We start from the raw sequence: 27,428 nt of genomic DNA, 5'->3' as shown, positions 1-27,428 counted from the left end.
ATGATTAGCATGAAGCTAGCATGATGCTAACATGAATTAGCATGAAGTTAGCATGAAGCTAACATGATGCTAACATGAATTAGCATGAAGCTAGCATGATGCTAACATGAATTAGCATGAAGCTAGCATGATGATAACATGAATTAGCATGAAGTTAGCATGAAGCTAGCATGATGCTAACATGAATTAGCATGAAGCTAGTATGATGCTAACATGAATTAGCATGAAGCTAGTATGATGCTAACATGAATTATCATGAAGCTAGCATGATGCTAACATAAATTAGCATGAAGCTAGCATGATGCTAACATGAATTAGCATGAAGCTAGCATGATGCTAACATGAATTAACATGAAGCTAGCATTAAGCTAACATGAATTAGCATGAAGCTAGCATGATGCTAACATGAATTAGCATGAAGCTAGCATGATGCTAACATGAATTAACATGAAGCTAACATGATGCTAACATGAATTAGCATGAAGTTAGCATGAAGCTAGCATGATGCTAACATGAATTAGCATGAAGCTAGCATGATGCTAACATGAATTAGCATGAAGCTAGCATGATGTTAACATGAATTAGCATGAAGCTAGCATGATGCTAACATGAATTAACATGAAGCTAGCATGATGCTAACATGAATTAGCATGAAGCTAGCATGATGCTAACATAAATTAGCATGATGCTAGCATGATGCTAACATGAATTAGCATGAAGTTAGCATGAAGCTAGCATGATGCTAACATGAATTAGCATGAAGTTAGCATGAAGCTAGCATGATGCTAACATGAATTAGCATGAAGCTAGCATGATGCTAACATGAATTAGCATGAAGCTAGCATGATGCTAACATGAATTAGCATGAAGCTAGCATGATGCTAACATGAATTAGCATGAAGCTAGCATGAAGCTAACATGAATTAGCATGAAGCTAGCATGATGCTAACATGAATTAGCATGAAGCTAGCATGATGCTAACATGAATTAGCATGAAGCTAGCATGATGCTAACATGAATTAGCATGAAGCTAGCATGATGCTAACATGAATAAGCATGAAGTTAGCAAGATTTATTATGAAATTAGCATAAAGCTAGCATGAAACTAGCATGAAGCTAGTATGACTTAGCTTGAAGCTAGCATGAAGCTAACATGACCAAAAGACCCAACCCCCATGTCTCTATGATGTTCGGATCCAGAGATATAAGGCTTTGTTTATTATGTTGCTAGGGTGCTCATATTTGGTTGCTAGGGGCGTGGCTTAATAGCTCAATAAGAATCCTTAGAGACTGATTGGATGCCTGAGTAAAATGAGCCCACCCCTATGTCTCTGTGACACTGTGCTGCAAAGATATCCATCTGGGCATTTTATAATGGCAGTCTATGGGAGATGTTGCTAGGGTGCCCAAAAATGGTTGCTAGGGGCGTGACTTAATTGCTATGGGATGATCCAGAGAGACTGATTGGATGCCTGAGTAAAATGAGCCCACCCCCATGTCTCTATGACACTGTAAAGCGAAGATATTCCATCTGGAACGTTTTTATTCCCTTATATGGCCGTGTTTCCTGCCCCGTTATAAGTCAATGGGGAATTTTGGGGGCCTCCTACACCCCAGAGGTACAACTTACACCCCAATGTGAGGTATGTTCTCACAGTGCCTGTCAGCCTCCTTAAATATGGTAAGCCACAAGTTTCTACAAATTTCTCACTCGGAGCTATGACCTGTCAAAGTTTGTCGCAATGTTAAGTAAATGGGACTTTTCGGAAGTTTTATGTCCCGTTTTAGGAATTCTGTAAGTCGGATCCCGTCAAAAAGATATAGCACACTTCTTTAGACCAGTCAGAATGTCCGTGGAAAATTTCGTGGATGTAGCTTGAAAGCTGTCGGACGAGTTAGCCGCAGAAATTTTAGTCTCAGAAGAAGAAGAAGAAGAAGAAGAAGAGGAAGAAGAAGAAGAAGAATAATAACTAGATAGGTACATTTCCTGAAGAAAATGTGAGTGGTGCTTGCCGTGGCAAAATTCTGGGGAACATATATGATCATACTCCAAGCCAAAAGTAAAACGATCCAACTCCCGTGTCTCTACGATATTCTTATGCGGAGATATAAGGCTGTGTTTACTCTGTTGCTAGGGTACTGTATTTGGTTGCTAGGGAAAAAATTGACATCCACTAGTGATTACCCGCCGAGTCACGAGTCAAACGGTCCAACCCCCGTGTCTGTACAATGTTCTGATGCGGAGATATAAGGCTTTGTTTACTCTGTTGCTAGGGTACTGTATTTGGTTGCTAGGGAAAAAATTGGCATCCACTAGTGATTACATGCCGAGTCACAAGTAAAATGGTCCAACCCTGTGTCTCTACGATGTTCTGCTGCGGAGATATAAGGCTTTGTTTACTCTGTTGCTAGGGTACTGTATTTGGTTGCTAGGGAAAAAATTGGCATCCCATAGTGATTACACTCACAGTCACGAGTCAAACGGTCCAACCCCCGTGTTTCTAAGATGTTCTGATGCTGAGATATAAGGCTTTGTTTACCCTGTTGCTAGGGTACTGTATTTGGTTGCTAGGGAAAAAATTCCATCCCATAATGATTTCACTCTGAGTCACGAGTCAAACGGTCCAACCCCCGTGTCTCTACAATGTTCTGATGCGGAGATATAAGGCTTTGATTACTCTGTTGCTAGGGTGCTGTATTTGGTTGCTAGGGAAAAAATTGGCATCCCATAATGATTACACTCCGAGTCACGAGTCAAACGGTCCAACCGCCGTGTCTCTACGATGTTCGGATGCCGAGATATAACTGTTTGAATTTTATGTTGCTAGGGTGCTCAAAAGTGGTTGCTAGGGGCGTGGCTTAATACGTATGTAAGGATCCTGAGAGACTGATTGGATGCCTGAGTAAAATGAGCCCACCCCCATGTCTCTATGACACTGTGCTGCAAAGATATCCATCTGGGCATTTTATAATGGCAGTCTATGGGAGATGTTGCTAGGGTGCCCAAAATTGTTGCTAGGGGCGTGGCTTAATAGCTCTGGGATGATCCTGAGAGACTGATTGGATGCCCGAGTGAAATGAGCCCACCCACTTATCTCTACGACACTGTAAAGCAAAGATATCCCATCTGGAACTGTTTTATTCCCTTATATGGGCATGTTTCCTGCCCCATTATAAGTCAATGGTATTTTTCGGGTGCCTCTTACACCCCAGGGGTACAACTTACACCCCAATGTCATGTATGTTCTTACATAGCCTACCACCCTCTTCAAATTTAGTAACCCACATGTCTCTACAAAATCCTCACTCGTACCTATGACCCGTCAAAATTTTTGCAATGTTAAGTCTATGGGATTTTGCCCCATTGACTTCTCATTAGGGCACTTTTGGGAGCCTCTTACACCCCAGGGGTACAGCTTACACCCCAATGTGATGTATGTTCTTACAAAGCCTACCACCCTCTTTAAATGCTGTAACCCACATGTTTCTACAAAATCCTTGAGAGGAGCTATGACCCGTCAAAGTTGGGCCCAATGTTAAGTCAATGGGATTTTTCGGGTGGTTTTACGCCCCCCTTTCGGAAATCCTGCACCTGATCCCTTATTAAAGTCATAGCACACCTCTCCTCAATAATCCGGTCGATTTGAGCCCTCTTTCATGGGTCTACGACAAACCGTGCGGGACGAGTTACGTGCCGAAAAAAGTGTCCGGATGTAAGAAGAAGAAGAAGAAGAAGAATATCCCTGACGAATAATAATAGTGATGCCTTGCATAAATGCAAGCACCACTAACTAGATAGGTACATTTCCTGAAGAAAATGTGAAGTGGTGCTTGCCGTGGCAAAATTCTGGGGGCAATGTATGATTATACTCCGAGTCACGAGTCAAACGGTCCAACCCCCGTGTCTCTACGATGTTCTGATGTGGAGATATAAGGCTATGTTTATCCGGTTGCTAGGGTATTGTTTTTGGTTGCTAGGGGGAAAATTGGCATCCACTGGTGATTACCCTCCGAGTCACGAGTCAAACGGTCCAACCCCCGTGTCTCTTTGATGTTCTGCTGCGGAGATATAAGGCTTTGTTTACTCTGTTGCTAGGGTACTGAATTTGGTTGCTAGGGAAAAAATGTCATCCACTAGTGATTACCCTCCAAGTCACAAGTCAAACGGTCCAACCCCCGTGTCTCTACGATGTTCTGATGCGGAGATATAAGGCTTTGTTTACTCTGTTGCTAGGGTACTGTATTTGGTTGCTAGGGGAAAAAATGGCATCCACTACTGATTACCCTCCGAGTCATGAGTCAAACGGTCCAACCCCCGTGTCTCTACGATATTCTGCTGCGAAGATATAAGGCTTTGTTTACACTGTTGCTAGGGTACTGTATTTGGTTGCTAGGGGGAAAAGTGCCATCCACTTGTGATTACACTCCAAGTCACAAGTCAAACGGTCCAACCACCGTGTCTCTACGATGTTCTGATGCGGAGATATAAGGCTTTGTTTACTCTGTTGCTAGGGTACTGTATTTGGTTGCTAGGGAAAAAAATGGCATCCACTAGTGATTACCCTCCGAGTCACGAGTCAAACGGTCCAACCCCCGTGTCTCTACGATGTTCTGATGCGGAGATATAAGGCTTTGTTTACTCTGTTGCTAGGGTACTGTATTTGGTTGCTAGGGGAAAAAATGGCATCCACTAGTGATTACCCTCCAAGTCACAAGTCAAACGGTCCAACCCCCGTGTCTCTACGATGTTCTGATGCGGAGATATAAGGCTTTGTTTACTCTGTTGCTAGGGTACTGTATTTGGTTGCTAGGGAAAAAATGGCATCCACTAGTGATTACCCACCGAGTCACGAGTCAAACGGTCCAACCCCCGTGTCTCTACGATGTTCTGATGCGGAGATATAAGGCTTTGTTTACACTGTTGCTAGGGAAGTGTATTTGGTTGCTAGGGGGAAAATTGGCATCCCATAATAATTACAAGCTGAGTCACGAGTCAAACTGTCCAACCCCCGTGTCTCTACGATGTTCTGATGCGGAGATATAAGGCTTTGTTTACTCTGTTGCTAGGGTACTGTATTTGGTTGCTAGGGGCGTGGCTTGGGAATGGCCAATAATGTGCCCAATTGTTACACACCTAGTCACAAGTAAAACGGTCCAACCCCCGTGTCTCTACGATGTTCTGATGCCGAGATATAACTGTTTGAATTTTATGTTGCTAGGGTGCTCAAAAGTGGTTGCTAGGGGCGTGGCTTAGTAAGTCTTTAAGGATCCTGAGAGACTGATTGGATGCCTGAGTAAAATGAGCCCACCCCCATGTCTCTGTGACACTGTGGTGCAAAGATATCCATCTGGGCATTTTATAATGGCAGTCTATGGGATAGGTTGCTAGGGTGCCCAAAATGGTTGCTAGGGTGAACTTACACCCCATTGTGGGGGACGTCCTGAAAGAGTCTAGCACCCTCTTCAAATGTTGTGACCCACATGTTTCTACGAAATCCTCGCTCGGACCTATGACCCGACAAAGTATTTGCAATGTTAAGTCTATGGGATTTTCGCCCATTGACTTTGAATGGGAAATTTCGGGTGCCTCTTACACCCCAGGGGTACAAGGTATACCCCATTGTGATGTATGTTCGTAAAGAGCCTACCACACTCTTCAAATGTTGTAACCCACATGTTTCTACAAAATCCTCGAGCAGAGCTATGACCCTTCAAAGTTCGCCGCAATGTTAAGTCAATGGGATTTTTCGGGTGGTTTTTCGCCCCCATTTCGAAAACCCTGCACCCGATTGCTTAAAAAAGATATAGCCCGCGTCCCCTCAATAATACGATCAAGTTGATCCCTCTTTTATGGCTCTACGACAAACCGTGCGGGACGAGTTACGCGCCGAAATTTTGTGCAGACATAAGAATAAAGATATAATAATAATAACTAGATATTAAAGTTTGAAGACAAACTTTATGTTGGCTTGAAAAAGCGTAGCCTGAACGTTTAAAACGGTTTGACAGAAGTTTAGTTTAGTAGGCTATCTGGCTGTTGGTATGTTTAGGTATGAATGTAGCATGATTTAGCATGATTTATCATAATTCCAACATGATAAACATGAAGCTAGGATGATTAGCATGATGCTAGCATGATTAACATGAAGCTAGCATGATGCTAGCATGATTAGCATGAAGTTAGCATGATTAGCATGAAGCTAGCATGATGCTAGCATGATTAGCAAGAAGCTAGCATGATTCTAGCATGATTAGCATGAAGCTAGCATGATGCTAACATGATTAGCATGAAGCTAGCATGATGTTAGAATTATTAGCATGAAGCTATCATGATGCTTGCATGATTATCATGAAGCTAGCATGATGCTTGAATGATTAGCATGAAGCTAGCATGAAGCTATCATGATTACCAAGAAGCTAGCATGATTAGCATGAAGCTAGCATGATTAGCATGATGCTAACATGATTAGCATGAAGCTAGCATGATGTTAGCATGATTAACATGAAGCTAACATGATGTTAGCATGATTAGCATGAAGCTAACATGATGTTAGCATGATTAGCATGAAGCTAGCATGATGCTAGCATGAAGCTAACATGATGCTAGCATGATTAGCATGAAGCTAGCATGATGCTAGCATGATTAACATGATGCTAGCATGATAAGCATGAAGCTAACATGATGCTAGCATGATTAGCATGAAGCTAACATGATGCTAGCATGATAAGCATGAAGCTAGCATGATAAGCATGAAGCTAGCATGATGCTAGCATGATTACCATGAAGTTAGCATGAAGCTAGCATGAAGTTAGCATGATGGTAGCATGATTAGCACGAAGCTAGCATGTTGCTAGCATGATTAGCATGATGCTAACATGATTAGCATAAAGCTAGCATGTTGTTAGCATGATTAGCATGAAGCTAGCATGATGTTAACATGATTAGCATGAAGCTAGCATGATGTTAACATGATTAGCATGAAGCTAGCATAATGCTAGCATAAAGCTAGCATGTTGCTAGCATGATTAGCATGAAGCTAGCATGATGCTAGCATGATTAGCATGAAGCTAGCATGATGCTAGCATGATTAGCATGAAGCTAACATGATGCTAGCATGATTAGCATGAAGGTAGCATGATTAGCATGAAGCTAACATGATGCTAACATGATAAGCATGAAGCTAGCATGAAGTTAGCATGATGTTAGCATGATTAGCATGAAGCTAGCATGAAGCTAGCATGATTAGCATGAAGCTAACATGATTCTAGCATGATTAGCATGAAGCTAGCATGATGCTAACATGATTAGCATGAAGCTAGCATGATGTTAGCATGATTAGCATGAAGCTAGCATGATGCTTGCATGATTAGCATGAAGCTAGCATGATGCTTGCATGATTAGCATGAAGCTAGCATGAAGCTATCATGATTACCATGAAGCTAGCATGATTAGCATGAAGCTAGCATGATTAGCATGATGCTAACATGATTAGCATGAAGCTAGCATGATGGTAGCATGATTAGCATGAAGCTAGCATGTTGCTAGCATGATTAGCATGATGCTAACACGATTAGCATAAAGCTAGCATGATTAGCATAAAGATAGCATGTTGCTAGCATGATTAGCATGAAGCTAGCATGATTAGCATGAAGCTAGCATGATTCTAGCATGATTCTAGCATGATTAGCATGAAGCTAGCATGATTCTATCATGATTAGCATGAAGCTAGCATTATTCTAGCATGATTAGCATGAAGCTAGCATGATGTTAGCATGATTAGCATGAAGGTAGCATGAGGCTAGCATGATTAGCATGAAGTAAGCATGAGGTTAGCATGATTAGCATGAAGCTAGCATGATTTAACGTGAAGCTAGCATGATTAGCATGATGCTAACATGATTAGCATGACGCTAGCACTATTTAGCGTGCAGCTAACAAGATTTAACATGAAGTTAGCATGATTTAGCATGAAGTTAGCAAGATTTATTATGAAATTAGCATAAAGCTAGCATGAAACTAGCATGAAGCTAGTATGACTTAGCATGGAGCTAGCATGAAGCTAGCATGACCCAAAGACCCAACCCCCATGTCTCTATGATGTTCAGACCAAGAGATATAAGGCTTTGTTTATTATGTTGCTAGGGTGCTCAAATTTGGTTGCTAGGGGCGTGGCTTAATGCCTCAATAAGAATTCTATTAAGACTGATTGGATGCCTGAGTAAAATGAGCCCACCCCTATGTATCTATGACACTCTGGTGTAAAGATATCCATCTGGGCTTTTTATAATGGTAGTCTATGGGAGATGTTGCTAGGGTACCCAAATTTGTTGCTAGGGGCGTGGCTAAATAGCTTTGGGGCGATCCTAAGAGACTGATTGGATGACTGAGTAAAATGAGCCCACCCCCATGTCTCTACGACACTCTAAAGTAAAGATATTCCATCTGGGACGCGTTTATTCCCTTATATGGGCATGTTTCCTGCCCCATTATAAGTCAATGGGAAATTTTGGGGGCCTCTTACACCCCAGGGGTACAGCTTACACCCCATTGTGATGTATGTTCTTACAGAGCCTGTCAGCCACCTTAAATGTGGTAAGCCACAAGTTTCTACAAGTTTCTCACTCACAGCTATGACCCGTCAAAGTTTGTCTCAATGTTAAGTCAATGGAAATTTTGGGGTGTTCGAGACCCCCGTTTAGGAATTCGGAAGGTCCCATCAGTTAGAAAAGATATAGCACACTAAGTCAGACCAGTCTGAAGGTCTGTTGAAAATTTGGTGCATGTAGCTTGAAAGCCCTAGGACGAGTTAGTTGCCGAAATTTTGGGGGGAGAAAAAGAATAATAATAATAATAAGTTTAATAGCAATAACAATATATTGGCTTTTTCAAAGCCAACATAATAATATCCCTGCACAATAGTAATAGTGATGCCTTGCATAAATGCAAGCACCACTAACTAGATATTAAAGTTTGAAGACAAACTTTATGTTGGCTTGAAAAAGCGTAGCTTGAACGTTTAAAACGGTTTGACAGAAGTTTAGTTTAGTAGGCTATCTGGCTGTTAGGATGTTTAAGTATGAAGGTAGCATGATTAGCATGAAGCTAGCATGATGTTAATATGATTAGCATGAAGCTAGCATGATGTTAGCATGATTCTAGCATGATTCTAGCATGATTAGCATGGAGCTAGCATGATTCTAGCATGATTAGCATGAAGCTAGCATGATTCTAGCATGATTAGCATGAAGCTAGCATGATGCTAGCATGATTAGCATGAAGCTAGCATGAGGCTACCATGATTAGCATGAAGTAAGCATAAGGTTAGCATGATTAGCATGAAGCTAGCATGATTTAACGTGAAGCTAGCATGATTAGCATGATGCTAACATGATTAGCATGACGCTAGCACTATTTGGCGTGCAGCTAACAAGATTTAACATGAAGCTAACATGATTTAGCATGAAGTTAGCAAGATTTATTATGAAATTAGCATAAAGCTAGCATAAAACTAGCATGAAGCTAGTATGACTTAGCATGGAGCTAGCATGAAGCTAACATGACCCAAAGACCCAACCCCCATGTCTCTATGATGTTCAGATCCAAAGATATAAGGCTTTGTTTATTATGTTGCTAGGGTGCTCATATTTGGTTGCTAGGGGCGTGGCTTAATGCCTCAATAAGAATCCTATTAAGACTGATTGGATGCCTGAGTAAAATGAGCCCACCCCTATGTCTCTATGACACTCTGGTGCAAAGATATCCATCTGGGCTTTTTATAATGGTAGTCTATGGGAGATGTTGCTAGGGTACCCAAAATTGTTGCTAGGGGCGTGACCTAATAGCTCTGGGGCAATCCTAAGAGACTGATTGGATGACTGAGTAAGATGAGCCCACCCCCATGTCTCTACGACACTCTAAAGTAAAGATATTCCATCTGGGACGCTTTTATTCCCTTATATGGGCATGTTTCCTGCCCCATTATAAGTCAATGGGAAATTTTGGGGGCCTCTTACACCCCAGGGGTATAGCTTACACCCCATTGTGATGTATGTTCTTACACAGCCTGTCAGCCTCCTTAAATGTGGTAAGCCACAAGTTTCTACAAGTTTCTCACTCACAGCTATGACCCGTTAAAGTTTGTCTCAATGTTAAGTCAATGGAAATTTTGGGGTGTTCGAGCCCCCCGTTTAGGAATTCGGAAGGTCCCATCAGTTAGAAAAGATATAGCACACTCCGTCAGACCAGTCTGAAGGTCCGTGGAAAATTTGGTGCATGTAGCTTGAAAGCTCTAGGACGAGTTACTGTTCGTAATTTTGGTCTCAGAAAAAGAATAATAATAACTAGATATTAAAGTTTGAAGACAAACTTTATGTTGGCTTGAAAAAGCGTAGCTTGAACGTTTAAAACGGTTTGACAGAAGTTTAGTTTAGTAGGCTATCTGGCTGTTAGAATGTTTAAGTATGAAGGTAGCATGATTAGCATGAAGTTAGCCTGATGTTAGCATGAAGCTAGCATGATGTTAGCATGATTAGCATGAAGCTAGCATGATGCTAGCATGATTAGCATGAAGCTAGCATGATGCTAACATGATTAGCATGAAGCTAGCATGATGCTAGCATGATTAGCATGAAGCTAGCATGATGCTAGCATGATTAGCATGAAGCTAGCATGATGCTAGCATGATTAGCATGAAGCTAGCATGATGCTAGCATGATTAGCATGATGCTAGCATGATTAGCATGAAGCTAGCATGATGCTAGCATGATTAGCATGAAGCTAGCATGATGTTAGCATGAAGCTAGCATGATGTTAACATGATTAGCATGAAGCTAACATGATGCTAGCATGATTAGCATGAAGCTAGCATGATGTTAACATGATTAGCATGAAGCTAGCATGATGCTAGCATGATTAGCATGAAGCTAGCATGATTAGCATGAAGCTAGCATGATGCTAGCATGATTAGCATGAAGCTAGCATGATGTTAATATGATTAGCATGAAGCTAGCATGATGTTAGCATGAAACTAGCATGATTCTAGCATGATTAGCATGAAGCTAGCATGATTCTAGCATGATTAGCATGAAGCTAGCATGATTCTAGCATGATTAGCATGAAGCTAGCATGATTCTAGCATGATTAGCATGAAGCTAGCATGATGCTAGCATGATTAGCATGAAGTAAGCATAGGGTTAGCATGATTAGCATGAAGCTAGCATGATTTAACGTGAAGCTAGCATGATTAGCATGATGCTAACATGATTAGCATGACGCTAGCACTATTTGGCGTGCAGCTAACAAGATTTAACATGAAGCTAACATGATTTAGCATGAAGTTAGCAAGATTTATTATGAAATTAGCATAAAGCTAGCATTAAACTAGCATGAAGCTAGTATGACTTAGCATGGAGCTAGCATGAAGCTAACATGACCCAAAGACCCAACCCCCATGTCTCTATGATGTTCAGACCAAGAGATATAAGGCTTTGTTTATTATGTTGCTAGGGTGCTCATATTTGGTTGCTAGGGGCGTGGCATAATTCCTCAATAAGAATCCTATTAAGACTGATTGGATGCCTGAGTAAAATGAGCCCACCCATATGTCTCTATGACACTCTGGTGTAAAGATATCCATCTGGGCTTTTTATAATGGTAGTCTATGGTAGATGTTGCTAGGGTACCCAAATTTGTTGCTAGGGGCGTGGCTAAATAGCTTTGGGGCGATCCTAAGAGACTGATTGGATGACTGAGTAAAATGAGCCCACCCCCATGTCTCTACGACACTCCAAAGTAAAGATATTCCATCTGGGACGCTTTTATTCCCTTATATGGGCATGTTTCCTGCCCCATTATAAGTCAATGGGAAATTTTGGGGGCCTCTTACACCCCAGGGGTATAGCTTACACCCCATTGTGATGTATGTTCTTACAGAGCCTGTCAGCCACCTTAAATGTGGTAAGCCACAAGTTTCTACAAGTTTCTCACTCACAGCTATGACCCGTCAAAGTTTGTCTCAATGTTAAGTCAATGGAAATTTTGGGGTGTTCAAGCCCCCCGTTTAGGAATTCGGAAGGTCCCATCAGTTAGAAAAGATATAGCACACTAAGTCAGACCAGTCTGAAGGTCCGTGGAAAATTTGGTGCATGTAGCTTGAAAGCTCTAGGACGAGTTAGTGTCAGAAATTTAGTCTCAGAAGAAAGCGGAATAATAATAATAACTAGATATTAAAGTTTGAAGACAAACTTTATGTTGGCTTGAAAAAGCGTAGCCTGAACGTTTAAAACAGTTTGACAGAAGTTTAGTTTAGTAGGCTGGCTGTTAGTATGTTTAAGTATGAAGGTAGCATGATTTAGCATGATGTTAACATGATAAGCATGGAGCTATCATGATGCTAGCATGATTAGCGTGAAGCTAGCATGATGTAAGCATGATTAGCATGATCTTAGCATGATTAGCATGAAGCTAGCATGATGTTAGCATGATTAGCATGAAGCTAGCATGATGCTAGCATGATTAGCATGAAACTAGCATGATGCTAGCATGATTAGCATGAAGCTAGCATGATGCTAGCATGATTAGCATGAAGCTAGCATGATGCTAGCATGATTAGCATGAAGCTAGCATGATGCTAGCATGATTAGCATGAAGCTAGCATGATGCTAGCATGATTAGCATGAAGCTAGCATGATATTAGCATGAAGCTAGCATGAAGCTAACATGATTAGCATGAAGCTAGCATGATGCTAGCATGATTAGCATGAAGCTAACATGATGCTAACATGAATTAACATGAAGCTAGCATGATGCTAACATGAATTAGCATGAAGCTAGCATGATGCTAACATGAATTAACATGAAGCTAGCATGATGCTAACATGAATTAGCATGATGTTAACATGAATTAGCATGAAGCTAGCATGATGCTAACATGAATTAGCATGAAGCTAGCATGATGCTAACATGATTAGCATGAAGCTAGCATGATGCTAACATGATTAGCATGAAGCTAACATGCAATAGCATGAAGCTAGCATGATGCTAACATGAATTAGCATGAAGTTAGCATGATTCTAGCATGATTAGCATGAAGCTAGCATGATGCTAACATGATGTTAGCATGATTAGCATGAAGCTAGCATGATGCTAACATGAATTAGCATGAAGCTAGCATGATGCTAACATGATTAGCATGAAGCTAGCATGATTCTAGCATGATTAGCATGAAGCTAGCATGATTCTAGCATGATTAGCATGAAGCTAGCATGATTCTAGCATGATTAGCATGAAGCTAGCATGATGCTAACATGAATTAACATGAAGCTAGCATGATGTTAACATGAATTAGCATGAAGTAAACATGAGGTTAGCATGATTAGCGTGAAGCTAGCATGATGCTAATATGAATTAGCATTAAGCTAGCATGATTAGCATGATGCTAGCATGATGCTAACATGAATTAGCATGAAGCTAGCATGATGCTAACATGAATTAGCATGAAGCTAGCATGAAGCTAACAAGATTTAACATGAAGTTAGCATGATTTATTATGAAATTAGCATAAAGCTAGCATGAAACTAGCATGAAGCTAGTATGACTTAGCATGACGCTAGCATGAAGCTAACATGACCCAAAGACCCAACCCCCATGTCTCTATGATGTTCAGACCCAGAGATATAAGGCTTTGTTTATTATGTTGCTAGGGTGCTCATATTTGGTTGCTAGGGGCGTGGCCTAATGCCTTAATAAGAATCCTATTAAGACTGATTGGATGCCTGAGTAAAATGAGCCCACCCTTATGTCTCTATGACACTCTGGTGTAAAGATATCCATCTGGGCTTTTTATAATGGTAGTCTATGGGAGATGTTGCTAGGGTACCCAAAATTGTTGCTAGGGGCGTGGCTTAATAGCTCTGGGGCGATCCTAATAGACTAATTGGATGCCTGAGTAAAATGAGCCCACCCCCATGTCTCTATGACACTGTAAAGCGAAGATATTGCATCTGGGACGCTTTTATTCCCTTATATGGGCATGTTTCCTGCCCCATTATAAGTCAATGGGAAATTTTGGGGGCCTCTTACACCCCAGGGGTGAAACTTACACCCCAATGTGAGGTATGTTCTTATACAGCCTGTCAGCCTCCTTAAATGTGGTAAGCCACAAGTTTCTACAAGTTTCTCACTCGCAGCTAGGACCCGTCAAAGTTTGTCTCCATGTTAAGTAAATGGGACTTTTCGGAAGTTTTATATCCCGTTTTAGGAATTCGGAAGGTCCCATCAGTTAGAAAAGATATAGCACACTAAGTCAGACCAGTCTTAAGGTCCGTGGAAAATTTGGTGCATGTAGCTTGAAAGCTCTAGGACGAGTTAGTGTCAGAAATTTTGGGGTGCTAAGAAGAATAATAATAATAATAAGTTTAAATACAATATCAGTATGTTGGCTTTGTCAAAGCCAACATAACTAGATAGGTACATTTCCTGAAGAAAATGTGAGTGGTGCTTGCCGTTGCAAAATTCTGGGGACCACATATGATTATTCTCCAAGCCAAAAGTAAAACGATCCAACTCCCGTGTCTCTACGATGTTCTGATGCGGAGATATAAGGCTGTGTTTACTCTGTCGCTAGGGTACTGTATTTGGTTGCTAGGGGGAAAATTGGCATCCACTAGTGATTACCCTCCGAGTCACGAGTCAAACGGTCCAACCCCCGTGTCTCTACGATGTTCTGATGCGGAGATATAAGGCTTTGTTTACTCTGTTGCTAGGGTACTGTATTTGGTTGTTAGGGAAAAAACAGCATCCACTAGTGATTACCCGCCGAGTCACGAGTCAAACGGTCCAACCCCTGTGTCTCTACGATGTTCTGATGCGGAGATATAAGGCTTTGTTTACTCTGTTGCTACGGTACTGTATTTGGTTGCTAGGGAAAAAATTGGCATCCCATAATGATTACACGCCGAGTCACGAGTCAAACGGTCCAACCCCCGTGTCTCTACGATGTTCTGATGCGAAGATATAAGGCTTTGTTTACTCTGTTGCTAGGGTACTGTATTTGGTTGCTAGGGAAAAAATTGGCATCCCATAATGATTACACTCCGAGTCACGAGTCAAACGGTCCAACCCCCGTGTCTCTACGATGTTCTGATGCGGAGATATAAGGCTTTGTTTACTCTGTTGCTAGGGTACTGTATTTGGTTGCTAGGGAAAAAATTGGCATCCCATAATGATTACACGCCAAGTCACGAGTCAAACGGTCCAACCCCCGTGTCTTTAGGATGTTCTGATGCGGAGATATAAAGCTTTGTTTACTCTGTTGCTAGGGTACTGTATTTGGTTGCTAGGGAAAAATTGGCATCCCATAATGATTACACTCTGAGTCACGAGTCAAACGGTCCAACCCCCGTGTCTCTACGATGTTCTGATGCGGAGATATAAGGCTTTACTTACTCTGTTGCTAGGGTACTGTATTTGGTTGCTAGGGAAAAAAATGGCATCCCATAATGATTACACTCCGAGTCACGAGTCAAACGGTCCAACCCCCATGTCTCTACGATGTTCTGATGCGGAGATATAAGGCTTTGTTTACTCTGTTGCTAGGGTACTGTATTTGGTTGCTAGGGAAAAAATGGGCATCCCATAATGATTACACGCCGAGTCACGAGTCAAACGGTCCAACCCCCGTATCTCTACGATGTTCTGATGCAGAGATATAAGGCTTTGTTTACTCTGTTGCTAGGGTACTGTATTTGGTTGCTAGGGAAAAAAATGGCATCCCATAATGATTACACTCTGAGTCACGAGTCAAACGGTCCAACCCCCGTGTCTCTACGATGTTCGGATGCTGAGATATAACTGTTTGAATTTTATGTTGCTAGGGTGCTGAAAAGTGGTTGCTAGGGGCGTGGCTTAGTAAGCCTTTAAGGATCCTGAGAAACTGATTGGATGCCTGAGTAAAATGAGCCCACCCCCATGTCTCTATGACACTGTGGTGCAAAGATATCCATCTGGGCATTTTATAATGGCAGTCTATGGGAGATGTTGCTAGGGTGCCCAAAATTGTTGCTAGGGGCGTGGCTTAATAGGTCTGGTATAATCCTGAGAGACTGATTGGATGCCCAAGTGAAATGAGCCCACCCACTTATCTCTACGACACTGTAAAGCAAAGATATCCCATCTGGAACTGTTTTATTCCCTTATATGGGCATGTTTCCTGCCCCATTATAAGTCAATGGGAATTTTCGGGTGCCTCTTACACCCCAGGGGTACAACTTACACCCCAATGTCATGTATGTTCTTACATAGCCTACCACCCTCTTCAAATTTGGTAACCCACATGTTTCTATGAAATCCTCACTCGTACCTATGACCCGTCAAAATTTTTGCAATGTTAAGTCTATGGGATTTTCCCCCATTGACTTTTCATTGGGGCACTTTTGGGCGCCTCTTACACCCCAGGGGTACAACTTACACCCCAATGTGATGGATGTTCTTACAGAGCCTACCACCCTCTTCAAATGTTGTAACCCACATGTTTCTACAAAATCCTAGAGGGGTGCTATGACTTGTCAAAGTTGGGCGCACTGTTAAGTCAATGGGATTTTTAGGGTGGTTTTTCGCCCCCCTTTCGGAAATCCTGCACCCGATCGCTTATAAAAGTCATAGCACACCTCTCCTCAATAATCCGGTCGATTTGAGCCCTCTTTCATGAGTCTACGACAAAGCGTGCGGGACGAGTTACGCGCCGAAAAAAGTGTCCGGATGTAAGAAGAAGAAGAAGAAGAAAAATATCCCTGAGGAATAGTAATAGTGATGCTTTGCATAAATGCAAGCACCACTAATAATAATAAGTTTAATAGCAATAACAGTATGTTGGCTTTTTCAAAGCCAACATAATAAGTTTAAATACAATATCAGTATGTTGGCTTTGTCAAGCCAACATAATAAGTTTAAATACAATATCAGTATGTTGGCTTTGTCAAGCCAACATAATAAGTATGAGCAATAGTAATAGTGATGCTTTGCATAAATGCAAGCACCACTAATAATATCCCTGAGCAATAGTAATAGTGATGCTTTGCATAAATGCAAGCACCACTAATAACTAGATAGGTACATTTCCTGAAGAAAATGTGAGTGGTGCTTGCCGTGGCAAATTTCTGGGGACAGTATATGATCATACTTCCAGTCACGAGTAAAACGATCCAAACCCCGTCTCTCTACGATGTTCTGATGCGTAGATATAAGGCTTTGTTTATTCGGTTGCTAGGGTACTGTATTTGGTTGCTAGGGAAAAAAATTGGCATCCCATAGTGATTACACTCTGAGTCACGAGTCAAACGGTCCAACCCCCGTGTCTCTACGATGTTCTGATGTGGAGATATAAGGCTTTATTTACTCTGTTGCTAGGGTACTGTATTTGGTTGCTAGGGAAAAATTGACACCCCATAGTGATTACACTCTGAGTAACGAGTCAAACGGTCCAACCCCCGTGTCTCTACGATGTTCTGATGCGGAGATATAAGGCTTTGTTTACTCTGTTGCTAGGGTACTGTATTTGGTTGCTAGGGAAAAAATTGGCATCCCATAGTGATTACACGCTGAGTCACGAGTCAAACGGTCCAACCCCCGTGTCTCTACGATGTTCTGATGCTGAGATATAAGGCTTTGTTTACTCTGTTGCTAGGGTACTGTATTTGGTTGCTAGGGAAAAAATTGGCATCCCATAGTGATTACACGCCGAGTCACGAGTCAAACGGTCCAACCCCCGTGTCTCTACGATGTTCTGATGCTGAGATATAAGGCTTTGTTTACTCTGTTGCTAGGGTACAGTATTTGGTTGCTAGGGAAAAAATTGCCATCCCATAGTGATTACACACTGAGTCACGAGTCAAACGGTCCAACCCCCGTGTCTCTACGATGTTTTGATGCGGAGATATAAGGTTTTGTTTACTCTGTTGCTAGGGTACTGTATTTGGTTGCTAGGGGAAAAAAATTACATCCCATAGTGATTACACTCCGACTCACGAGTCAAACGGTCCAACCCCTGTGTCTCCACGATGTTCTGATGCAGAGATATAAGGCTTTTTTTACTCTGTTGCTAGGGTACTGTATTTGGTTGCTAGGGAAAAATTGGCATCCCATAATGATTACACTCCGAGTCACGAGTCAAACAGTCCAACCCCCGTGTCTCTACGATTTTCGGAGGCGGAGATATAAGGCTTTGTTTACTCTGTTGCTAGGGTACTGTATTTGGTTGCTAGGGAAAAAATTGGCATCCCATAATGATTACACTCTGAGTCAAGAGTCAAACGGTCCAACCCCCATGTCTCTACGATGTTCTGATGCGGAGATATACCTGTTTGAATTTTATGTTGCTAGGGTGCTCAAAAGTGGTTGCTAGGGGCGTGGCTTAATACCTATGTAAGGATCCTGAGAGACTGATTGGATGCCTGAGTAAAATGAGCCCACCCCCATGTCTCTATGACACTGTGGTGCAAAGATATCCATCTGGGCATTTTATAATGGCAGTCTATGGGAGATGTTGCTAGGGTGCCCAAAATTGTTGCTAGGGGCGTGGCTTAATAGCTCTGGGATGATCCTGAGAGACTGATTGGATGCCCAAGTGAAATGAGCCCACCCACTTATCTCTACGACACTGTAAAGCAAAGATATCCCATCTGGAACTGTTTTATTCCCTTATATGGGCATGTTTCCTGCCCCATTATAAGTCAATGGGAATTTTCGGGTGCCTCTTACACCCCAGGGGTACAACTTACACCCCAATGTCATGTATGTTCTTACATAGCCTACCACCCTCTTCAAATTTGGTAACCCACATGTTTCTATGAAATCCTCACTCGTACCTATGACCCGTCAAAATTTTTGCAATGTTAAGTCTATGGGATTTTCCCCCATTGACTTTTCATTGGGGCACTTTTGGGCGCCTCTTACACCCCAGGGGTACAACTTACACCCCAATGTGATGGATGTTCTTACAGAGCCTACCACCCTCTTCAAATGTTGTAACCCACATGTTTCTACAAAATCCTAGAGGGGAGCTATGACTTGTCAAAGTTGGGCGCAATGTTAAGTCAATGGGATTTTTAGGGTGGTTTTTCGCCCCCCTTTCGGAAATCCTGCACCCGATCGCTTATAAAAGTCATAGCACACCTCTCCTCAATAATCCGGTCGATTTGAGCCCTCTTTCATGAGTCTACGACAAAGCGTGCGGGACGAGTTACGCGCCGAAAAAAGTGTCCGGATGTAAGAAGAAGAAGAAGAAGAAAAATATCCCTGAGGAATAGTAATAGTGATGCTTTGCATAAATGCAAGCACCACTAATAATAATAAGTTTAATAGCAATAACAGTATGTTGGCTTTTTCAAAGCCAACATAATAAGTTTAAATACAATATCAGTATGTTGGCTTTGTCAAGCCAACATAATAAGTTTAAATACAATATCAGTATGTTGGCTTTGTCAAGCCAACATAATAAGTATGAGCAATAGTAATAGTGATGCTTTGCATAAATGCAAGCACCACTAATAATATCCCTGAGCAATAGTAATAGTGATGCTTTGCATAAATGCAAGCACCACTAATAACTAGATAGGTACATTTCCTGAAGAAAATGTGAGTGGTGCTTGCCGTGGCAAATTTCTGGGGACAGTATATGATCATACTTCCAGTCACGAGTAAAACGATCCAAACCCCGTCTCTCTACGATGTTCTGATGCGGAGATATAAGGCTTTGTTTATTCGGTTGCTAGGGTACTGTATTTGGTTGCTAGGGAAAGAAATTGGCATCCCATAGTGATTACACTCTGAGTCACGAGTCAAACGGTCCAACCCCCGTGTCTCTACGATGTTCTGATGTGGAGATATAAGGCTTTATTTACTCTGTTGCTAGGGTACTGTATTTGGTTGCTAGGGAAAAAATTGGCATCCCATAGTGATTACACTCTGAGTCACGAGTCAAACGGTCCAACCCCCGTGTCTCTACGATGTTCTGATGCGGAGATATAAGGCTTTGTTTACTCTGTTGCTAGGGTACTGTATTTGGTTGCTAGGGAAAAAATTGGCATCCCATAGTGATTACACGCTGAGTCACGAGTCAAACGGTCCAACCCCCGTGTCTCTACGATGTTCTGATGCTGAGATATAAGGCTTTGTTTACTCTGTTGCTAGGGTACTGTATTTGGTTGCTAGGGAAAAAATTGGCATCCCATAGTGATTACACGCCGAGTCACGAGTCAAACGGTCCAACCCCCGTGTCTCTACGATGTTCTGATGCTGAGATATAAGGCTTTGTTTACTCTGTTGCTAGGGTACAGTATTTGGTTGCTAGGGAAAAAATTGCCATCCCATAGTGATTACACACTGAGTCACGAGTCAAACGGTCCAACCCCCGTGTCTCTACGATGTTTTGATGCGGAGATATAAGGCTTTGTTTACTCTGTTGCTAGGGTACTGTATTTGGTTGCTAGGGAAAAATTGGCATCCCATAATGATTACACTCTGAGTCACGAGTCAAACGGTCCAACCCCCGTGTCTCTACGATGTTCTGATGCGGAGATATAAGGCTTTGTTTAGTCTGTTGCTAGGGTACTGTATTTGGTTGCTAGGGAAAAAATTGGCATCCCATAATGATTACACTCTGAGTCACGAGTCAAACGGTCCAACCCCCGTGTCTCTACGATGTTCTGATGCTGAGATATAAGGCTTTGTTTACTCTGTTGCTAGGGTACTGTATTTGGTTGCTAGGGAAAAAATTGGCATCCCATAATGATTACACTCTGAGTCACGAGTCAAACGGTCCAACCCCCGTGTCTCTACGATGTTCTGATGCGGAGATATAAGGCTTTGTTTACTCTGTTGCTAGGGTACTGTATTTGGTTGCTAGGGAAAAAATTGGCATCCCATAATGATTACACTCCGAGTCACGAGTCAAACGGTCCAACCCCCGTGTCTCTACCATGTTCTGATGCGGAGATATAAAGCTTTGTTTACTCTGTTGCTAGGGCACTGTATTTGGTTGCTAGGGAAAAAATTGGCATCCCATAATGATTACACTCTGAGTCACGAGTCAAACGGTCCAACCCCCGTGTCTCTACGATGTTCTGATGCCGAGATATAACTGTTTGAATTTTATGTTGCTAGGGTGCTCAAAAGTGGTTGCTAGGGGCGTGGCTTAAAACCTATGTAAGGATCCTGAGAGACTGATTGGACGTCTGAGTAAAATAAGCCCACCCCCATGTCTCTATGACACTGTGGTGCAAAGATATCCATCTGGGCATTTTATAATGGCAGTCTATGGGAGATGTTGCTAGGGTGCCCAAAATTGTTGCTAGGGGCGTGGCTTAATAGATCTGAGGTGATCCTGAGAGACTGATTGGATGCACGAGTAAAATGAGCCCACCCACTTATCTCTACAACACTGTAAAGCAAAGATATCCCATCTGGAACAATTTTATTCCCTTATATGGGCGTGTTCCCTGCCCCATTAAAAATCAATGGGAAATTTTGGGTGCCTCCTACACCCCAGGGGGACAACTTACACCCCAATATTATGTATGTTGTTACAGAGTCTACCACCCTCTTCAAATGTTGTAACCCACATGTTTCTACAAAATCCTTGAGCGGAGCTATGACTCGTCAAAGTTCGGCCCAATGTTAAGTCTATGGGATTTTTCGGGTGATTTTTTGCCCCCCTTTCGGAAACCCTGCACCCGATCACTTATAAAAGATATAGCCACCATCTCCTCAACAAGCCGGTTGATTTGAGCCCTCTTTCATGGGTCTGCGACAAACCGTGCGGGACGAGTTACGCGCCGAAATTTTGTCCAGAAATAAGAATAAAAATAATAACTAGATAGGTACATTTCCTGAAGAAAATGTGAGTGGTGCTTGCCGTGGCAAAATTCTGTGGACCATATATGATTATACTCCAAGCCAAAAATAAAAAGATCCAACTCCCGTGTCTCTACAATGTTCTGATGCGGAGATATAAGGCTGTGTTTATCCGGTTGCTAGGGTACTATATTTGGTTGCTAGGGAAAAAATTGGCATCCACTAGTGATTACCCTCCGAGTCACGAGTCAAACGGTCCAACCCCCGTGTCTCTATGATGTTCTGATGCGGAGATATAAGGCTTTGTTTACACTGTTGCTAGGGTAGTGTATTTGGTTGCTAGGGAAAAAATTGCCATCCACTAGTGATAACCCTACGAGTCACGAGTCAAACGGTCCAACCCCCGTGTCTCTACGATGTTCTGATGCGGAGATATAAGGCTTTGTTTACTCTGTTGCTAGGGTACTGTATTTGGTTGCTAGGGAAAAAACTGGCATCCCATAGTGATTACACGCCGAGTCACAAGTCAAACGGTCCAACCCCCGTGTCTCTACGATGTTCTGATGCGGAGATATAAGGCTTTGTTTACTCTGTTGCTAGGGTACTGAATTTGGTTGCTAGGGAAAAAATTGGCATCCCATAATGATTACACTCCGAGTCAAGAGTCAAACGTTCCAACCCCCGTGTCTCTACGATGTTCTGATGCTTAGATATAAGGCTTTGTTTAATCTGTTGCTAGGGTACTGTATTTTGTTACTAGGGAAAAAATTGGCATCCCATAATGATTACACTCCGAGTCACGAGTCAAACGGTCCAACCCCCGTGTCTCTACGATGTTCTGGTGCGGAGATATAAGGCTTTGTTTATTCTGTTGCTAGGGTGCTCATTTTGGTTGCTAGGGGCGTGGCTTGGAAGTTACCAATGATGTGGCCACTGATTACACTCCGAGTCACAAGTAAAACGGTCCAACCCCCGTGTCTCTACGATGTTCTGATGCGGAGATATAAGGGTTTGTTTATTATGTTGCTAGGGTGCCCATTTTGGTTGCTAGGGGCGTGGCTTGGGAGTGACCAATGATGTGGCCACTGATTACACTCTGAGTCACAAGTAAAACAGTCCAACCCCCGTGTCTCTATGATATTCTGATGCGGAGATATAAGGGTTTGTTTATTATGTTGCTAGGGTGCCCATTTTGGTTGCTAGGGGCGTGGCTTGGGAGTGACCAATGATGTGCCCACTGATTACACTCTGAGTCACAAGTAAAACGGTCCAACCCCCGTGTCTCTACGATATTCTGATGCCGAGATATAACTGTTTGAATTTTATGTTGCTAGGGTGCTCAAAAGTGGTTGCTAGGGGCGTGGCTTAATAGCTCTGATACTATCCTGATAGACTGATTGGATGTCTGAATAAAATGAGCCCACCCCCATGTCTCTACGACATTGTAAAGCGAAGATATCCCATCTGGAACTTTTTTATTTCCTTATATGGGCATGTTTCCTGCCCCATTATAAGTCAATGGGGCACTTTCGGGTGCCTCTTACACCCCAGGGGTACAACTTACACCCCAATGTGATGTATGTTCTTACAGAGCCTACCAGCCTCTTCAAATAATGTAACCCACATGTTTCTACAAAATCCAAGAGCGGAGCTATGACCCGTCAAAGTTTGGCGCAATGTTAAGTCAATGGGATTTTTCGGGTGGTTTTTCGCCCCCCTTTCGAAAATCCTGCACCCGATCGCTTATAAAAGTCATAGCCACCATCTCCTCAATAATGCGGTCAATTTGAGCCCTCTTTCATGGGACTACGGCAAACCGTGCGGGACGAGTTACGCGCCGAAAAAGTGTGCAGACATAAGAATAATAATAACTAGATAGGTACATTTCCTGAAGAAAATGTGAAGTGGTGCTTGCCGTGGCAAAATTCTGGGGGCAATGTATGATTATACTCCGAGTCACGAGTCAAACGGTCCAACCCCCGTGTCTCTACGATGTTCTGATGTGGAGATATAAGGCTTTGTTTATTGAAGGTAGTATGATTACCATGAAGCTAGCATGATGTTAGCATAATTAACGTGAAGGTAGTATGATGTTAACATGATTAGCATGAAGCTAGCATAAAGCGAACATCATTAGCATGAAGCTAACATGATGGTTAATATGATTAGCATGAAGTTAGCATGATGTTAGCATGATTAGCATGAAGTTAACATGAAGCTAGCATGATGTTAACATGATTAGCATGAAGCTAGCATAAAGCTAACATGATTAGCATGAAGTTAGCATGAAGCTAGCATTAAGCTAGCATGATTAGCATGAAGCTAGCATGAAGCTAACATGATTAGCATGAAGCTAACATGATTAGCATGAAGCTAGCATGATTAGCATGATGTTAGCATGATTAGCATGATGTTAGCATGATTAGCATGAAGTTAGCATGAAGCTAGCATGAAGCTAGCATGATTAGCATGAAGCTAGCATGAAGCTAACATGATTAGCATAAAGCTAGCATGATTAGCATGAAGCTAGCATGATGTTAGCATGAAGCTAGCATGATGTTAGCATGATGTTAGCATGATGTTAGCATGATTAACATGATGTTAGCATGATTAGCATGAAGCTAACATGAAGCTAGCATGATTAGCATGAAGCTAGCATGAAGCTAACATGATTAGCATGAAGCTAGCATGATTAACATGAAGCTAGCATGATTAGCATCAAGCTAGCATGATGTTAGCATGATGTTAGCATGATTAGCATGAAGCTAGCATGAAGCTAACATGATTAGCATGATTAGCATGAAGCTAGCATGATGTTAGCATGAAGCTAACATGATTAGCATGAAGCTAAAATGATGTTAGCATGATTAGCATGATGTTAGCATGAAGTAAGCATGATGTTAGCATGATAAGCATGATGTTAGCATGATTAGCATTATGTTAGCATGATTAGCATGAAGTTAGCCTGATGTTAGCATGATTAGCATGATCTTAGCATGATTAGCATGAAGTTAGCATGATGTTAGCATGATTAGCATAAAGATAGCATGATGTTAGCATGATTAGCATGAAGCTAGCATGATGTTAGCATGATTAGCAAGAAGTTAACATGAAGTTAGCATGAAGCTAGCATGATTTAACGTAAAGTTAGCAAGATTTATTATGAAATTAGCATTAAGCTAGCATGAAACTAGCATGAAGCTAGTATGACTTAGCATTAAGCTAGCATGAAGCTAACATGACCCAAAGACCCAACCCCCATGTCTCTATGATGTTCGGATCCAGAGATATAAGGCTTTGTTTATTATGTTGCTAGGGTGCTCATATTTGGTTGTTAGGGGCGTGGCTTGGGAGTGGCCAATGATGTGGCCAGTTATTACACTCCGAGTCACAAGTAAAACGGTCCAACCCCCGTGTCTCTACGATGTTCTGATGCGGAGATATAAGGCTTTGTTTATTCGGTTGCTAGGGTGCTCATATTTGGTTGCTAGGGGCGTGGCTTGGGAGTGGCCAATGATGTGGCCAGTTATTACACTCCGAGTCACAAGTAAAACGGTCCAACCCCCGTGTCTCTACGATGTTCTGATGTCGAGATATAACTGTTTAAATGTTATGTTGCTAGGGTGCTCAAAAGTGGTTGCTAGGGGCGTGGCTTAATACCTCAATAAGGATCCTGAGAGACTGATTGGAGGCCTGAGTAAAATGAGCCTGCCCCCATGTCTCTATGACACTGTGGTGCAGAGATATCCATCTGGGCATTTTATAATGGCAGTCTATGGGAGATGTTGCTAGGGTGCCCAAAATTGTTGCTAGGGGCGTGGCTTAATAGCTCTGGGATGATCCTGAGAGACTGATTGGATGCCCGAGTAAAATGAGCCCACCCACTTATCTCTACGACACTGTAAAGCAAAGATATCCCATCTGGAACTGTTTTATTCCCTTATATGGGCATGTTTCCTGCCCCATTATAAGTCAATGGGAATTTTCGGGTGCCTCTTACACCCCAGGGGTACAGCTTACACCCCAATGTGATGCATGTTCTTACAGAGCCTACCACCCTCTTCAAACAATGTAACCCACATGTTTCTACAAAATCCTCGAGCAGAGCTATGACCCGTCAAAGTTGGGCGCAATGTTAAGTCAATGGGATTTTTTGGGTGGTTTTTCGCCCCCCTTTCCGAAACCCTGCACCCGATCGCTTATAAAAGTCATAGCACACCTCTCCTCAATAATCCGGTCGATTTGAGCCCTCTTTCATGGGACTACGGCAAACCGTGCGGGACGAGTTACGCGCCGAAAAAGTGTCCAGACATAAGAATAATAATTATTATTATAATAAGTATGAGCAATAGTAATAGTGATGCCTTGCATAAATGCAAGCACCACTAATAATAATATCCCTGAGCAATAATAATAGTGATGCCTTGCATAAATGCAAGCACCACTAATAATAATATCCCTGAGCAATAGTAATAGTGATGCTTTGCATAAATGCAAGCACCACTAATAATAATATCCCTGAGCAATAGTAATAGTGATGCTTTGCATAAATGCAAGCACCACTAATAATAATAATAATAATATCCCTGAGGAATAGTAATAGTGATGCCTTGCATAAATGCAAGCACCACTAATAATAATATCTTTGAGCAATAGTAATAGTGATGCTTTGCATAAATGCAAGCACCACTAATAACTAGATAGAAAAGTTTGAAGACAAACTTTATGTTGGCTTGACAAAGCCTGGCCTAAACGTTTAAAACAGTTTGAGAGAAACTGAAAACAAGTTTAGTTTAGTAGTGTAACTTTCCGTAAACATGATTTAACAAAAAGTTAACATGATTTAGCACTAAGTTAGCATGATGTTAACATTAATTAACATGAGTTAGCATGATAATAACATGAATTAACATGACGCTAGCATGATGCTAACAAGAATTAGCATGAAGCTAACATGATGCTAACATGAATTAGCATGAAGCTAGCATGATGCTTACATGAATTAGCCTGAAATTAGCATGATGCTAACATGAATTAGCATGAAGCTAGCATGATGCTAACATGAATTAGCATGAAGCTAGCATGAAGCCAACATGAATTAACATGAAGCTAGCATGATGTTAACATGAATTAGCATGAAGCTAGCATGATGCTAACATGAATTAGCATGATGCTAACATGAATTAGCATGAAGCTAACACAATGCTAACATGAATTAGCATGAAGCTAGCACGATGCTAACATGAATTCGCATGAAGCTAGCATGATGCTAACATGAATTAGCATGAAGCTAACATGAATTAGCATGAAGCTAAACTGAAGCTAACATGAATTAGCATGAAGCTAACATGAATTAGCATGAAGCTAACATGAATTAGCATGAAGCTAACATGAATTAGCATGAAGTTAACACGATGCTAACATGAATTAGCATGAAGCTAGCATGTTGCTAACATGAATTAGCATGAAGCTAGCATGAAGCTAACATGAATTAGCATGAAGTTAGCACGATGCTAACATGAATTAGCATGAAGCTAGCATGAAGCTAACATGAATTAGCATGAAGCTAGCATGATGCTAA

At 41.9% G+C, this 27,428-nt stretch overlaps 1 protein-coding gene across 3 annotated transcripts in view; it reads left to right on the top strand.

Moving 5' to 3' along the window:
• Positions 1-27,428, top strand: part of nprl2 (NPR2 like, GATOR1 complex subunit) — a 161,588-nt gene that overhangs the window by 77,022 nt on the left and 57,138 nt on the right. The window lies entirely within an intron of this gene.

This window comes from Misgurnus anguillicaudatus, chromosome 8 (genome assembly GCF_027580225.2).
Source record: "Misgurnus anguillicaudatus chromosome 8, ASM2758022v2, whole genome shotgun sequence".
Lineage (NCBI taxonomy): Eukaryota > Metazoa > Chordata > Actinopteri > Cypriniformes > Cobitidae > Misgurnus > Misgurnus anguillicaudatus.
The sequence above is the reverse complement of the archived record's forward strand: the minus strand, read 5'-3'. Positions and strand labels throughout refer to the sequence as shown.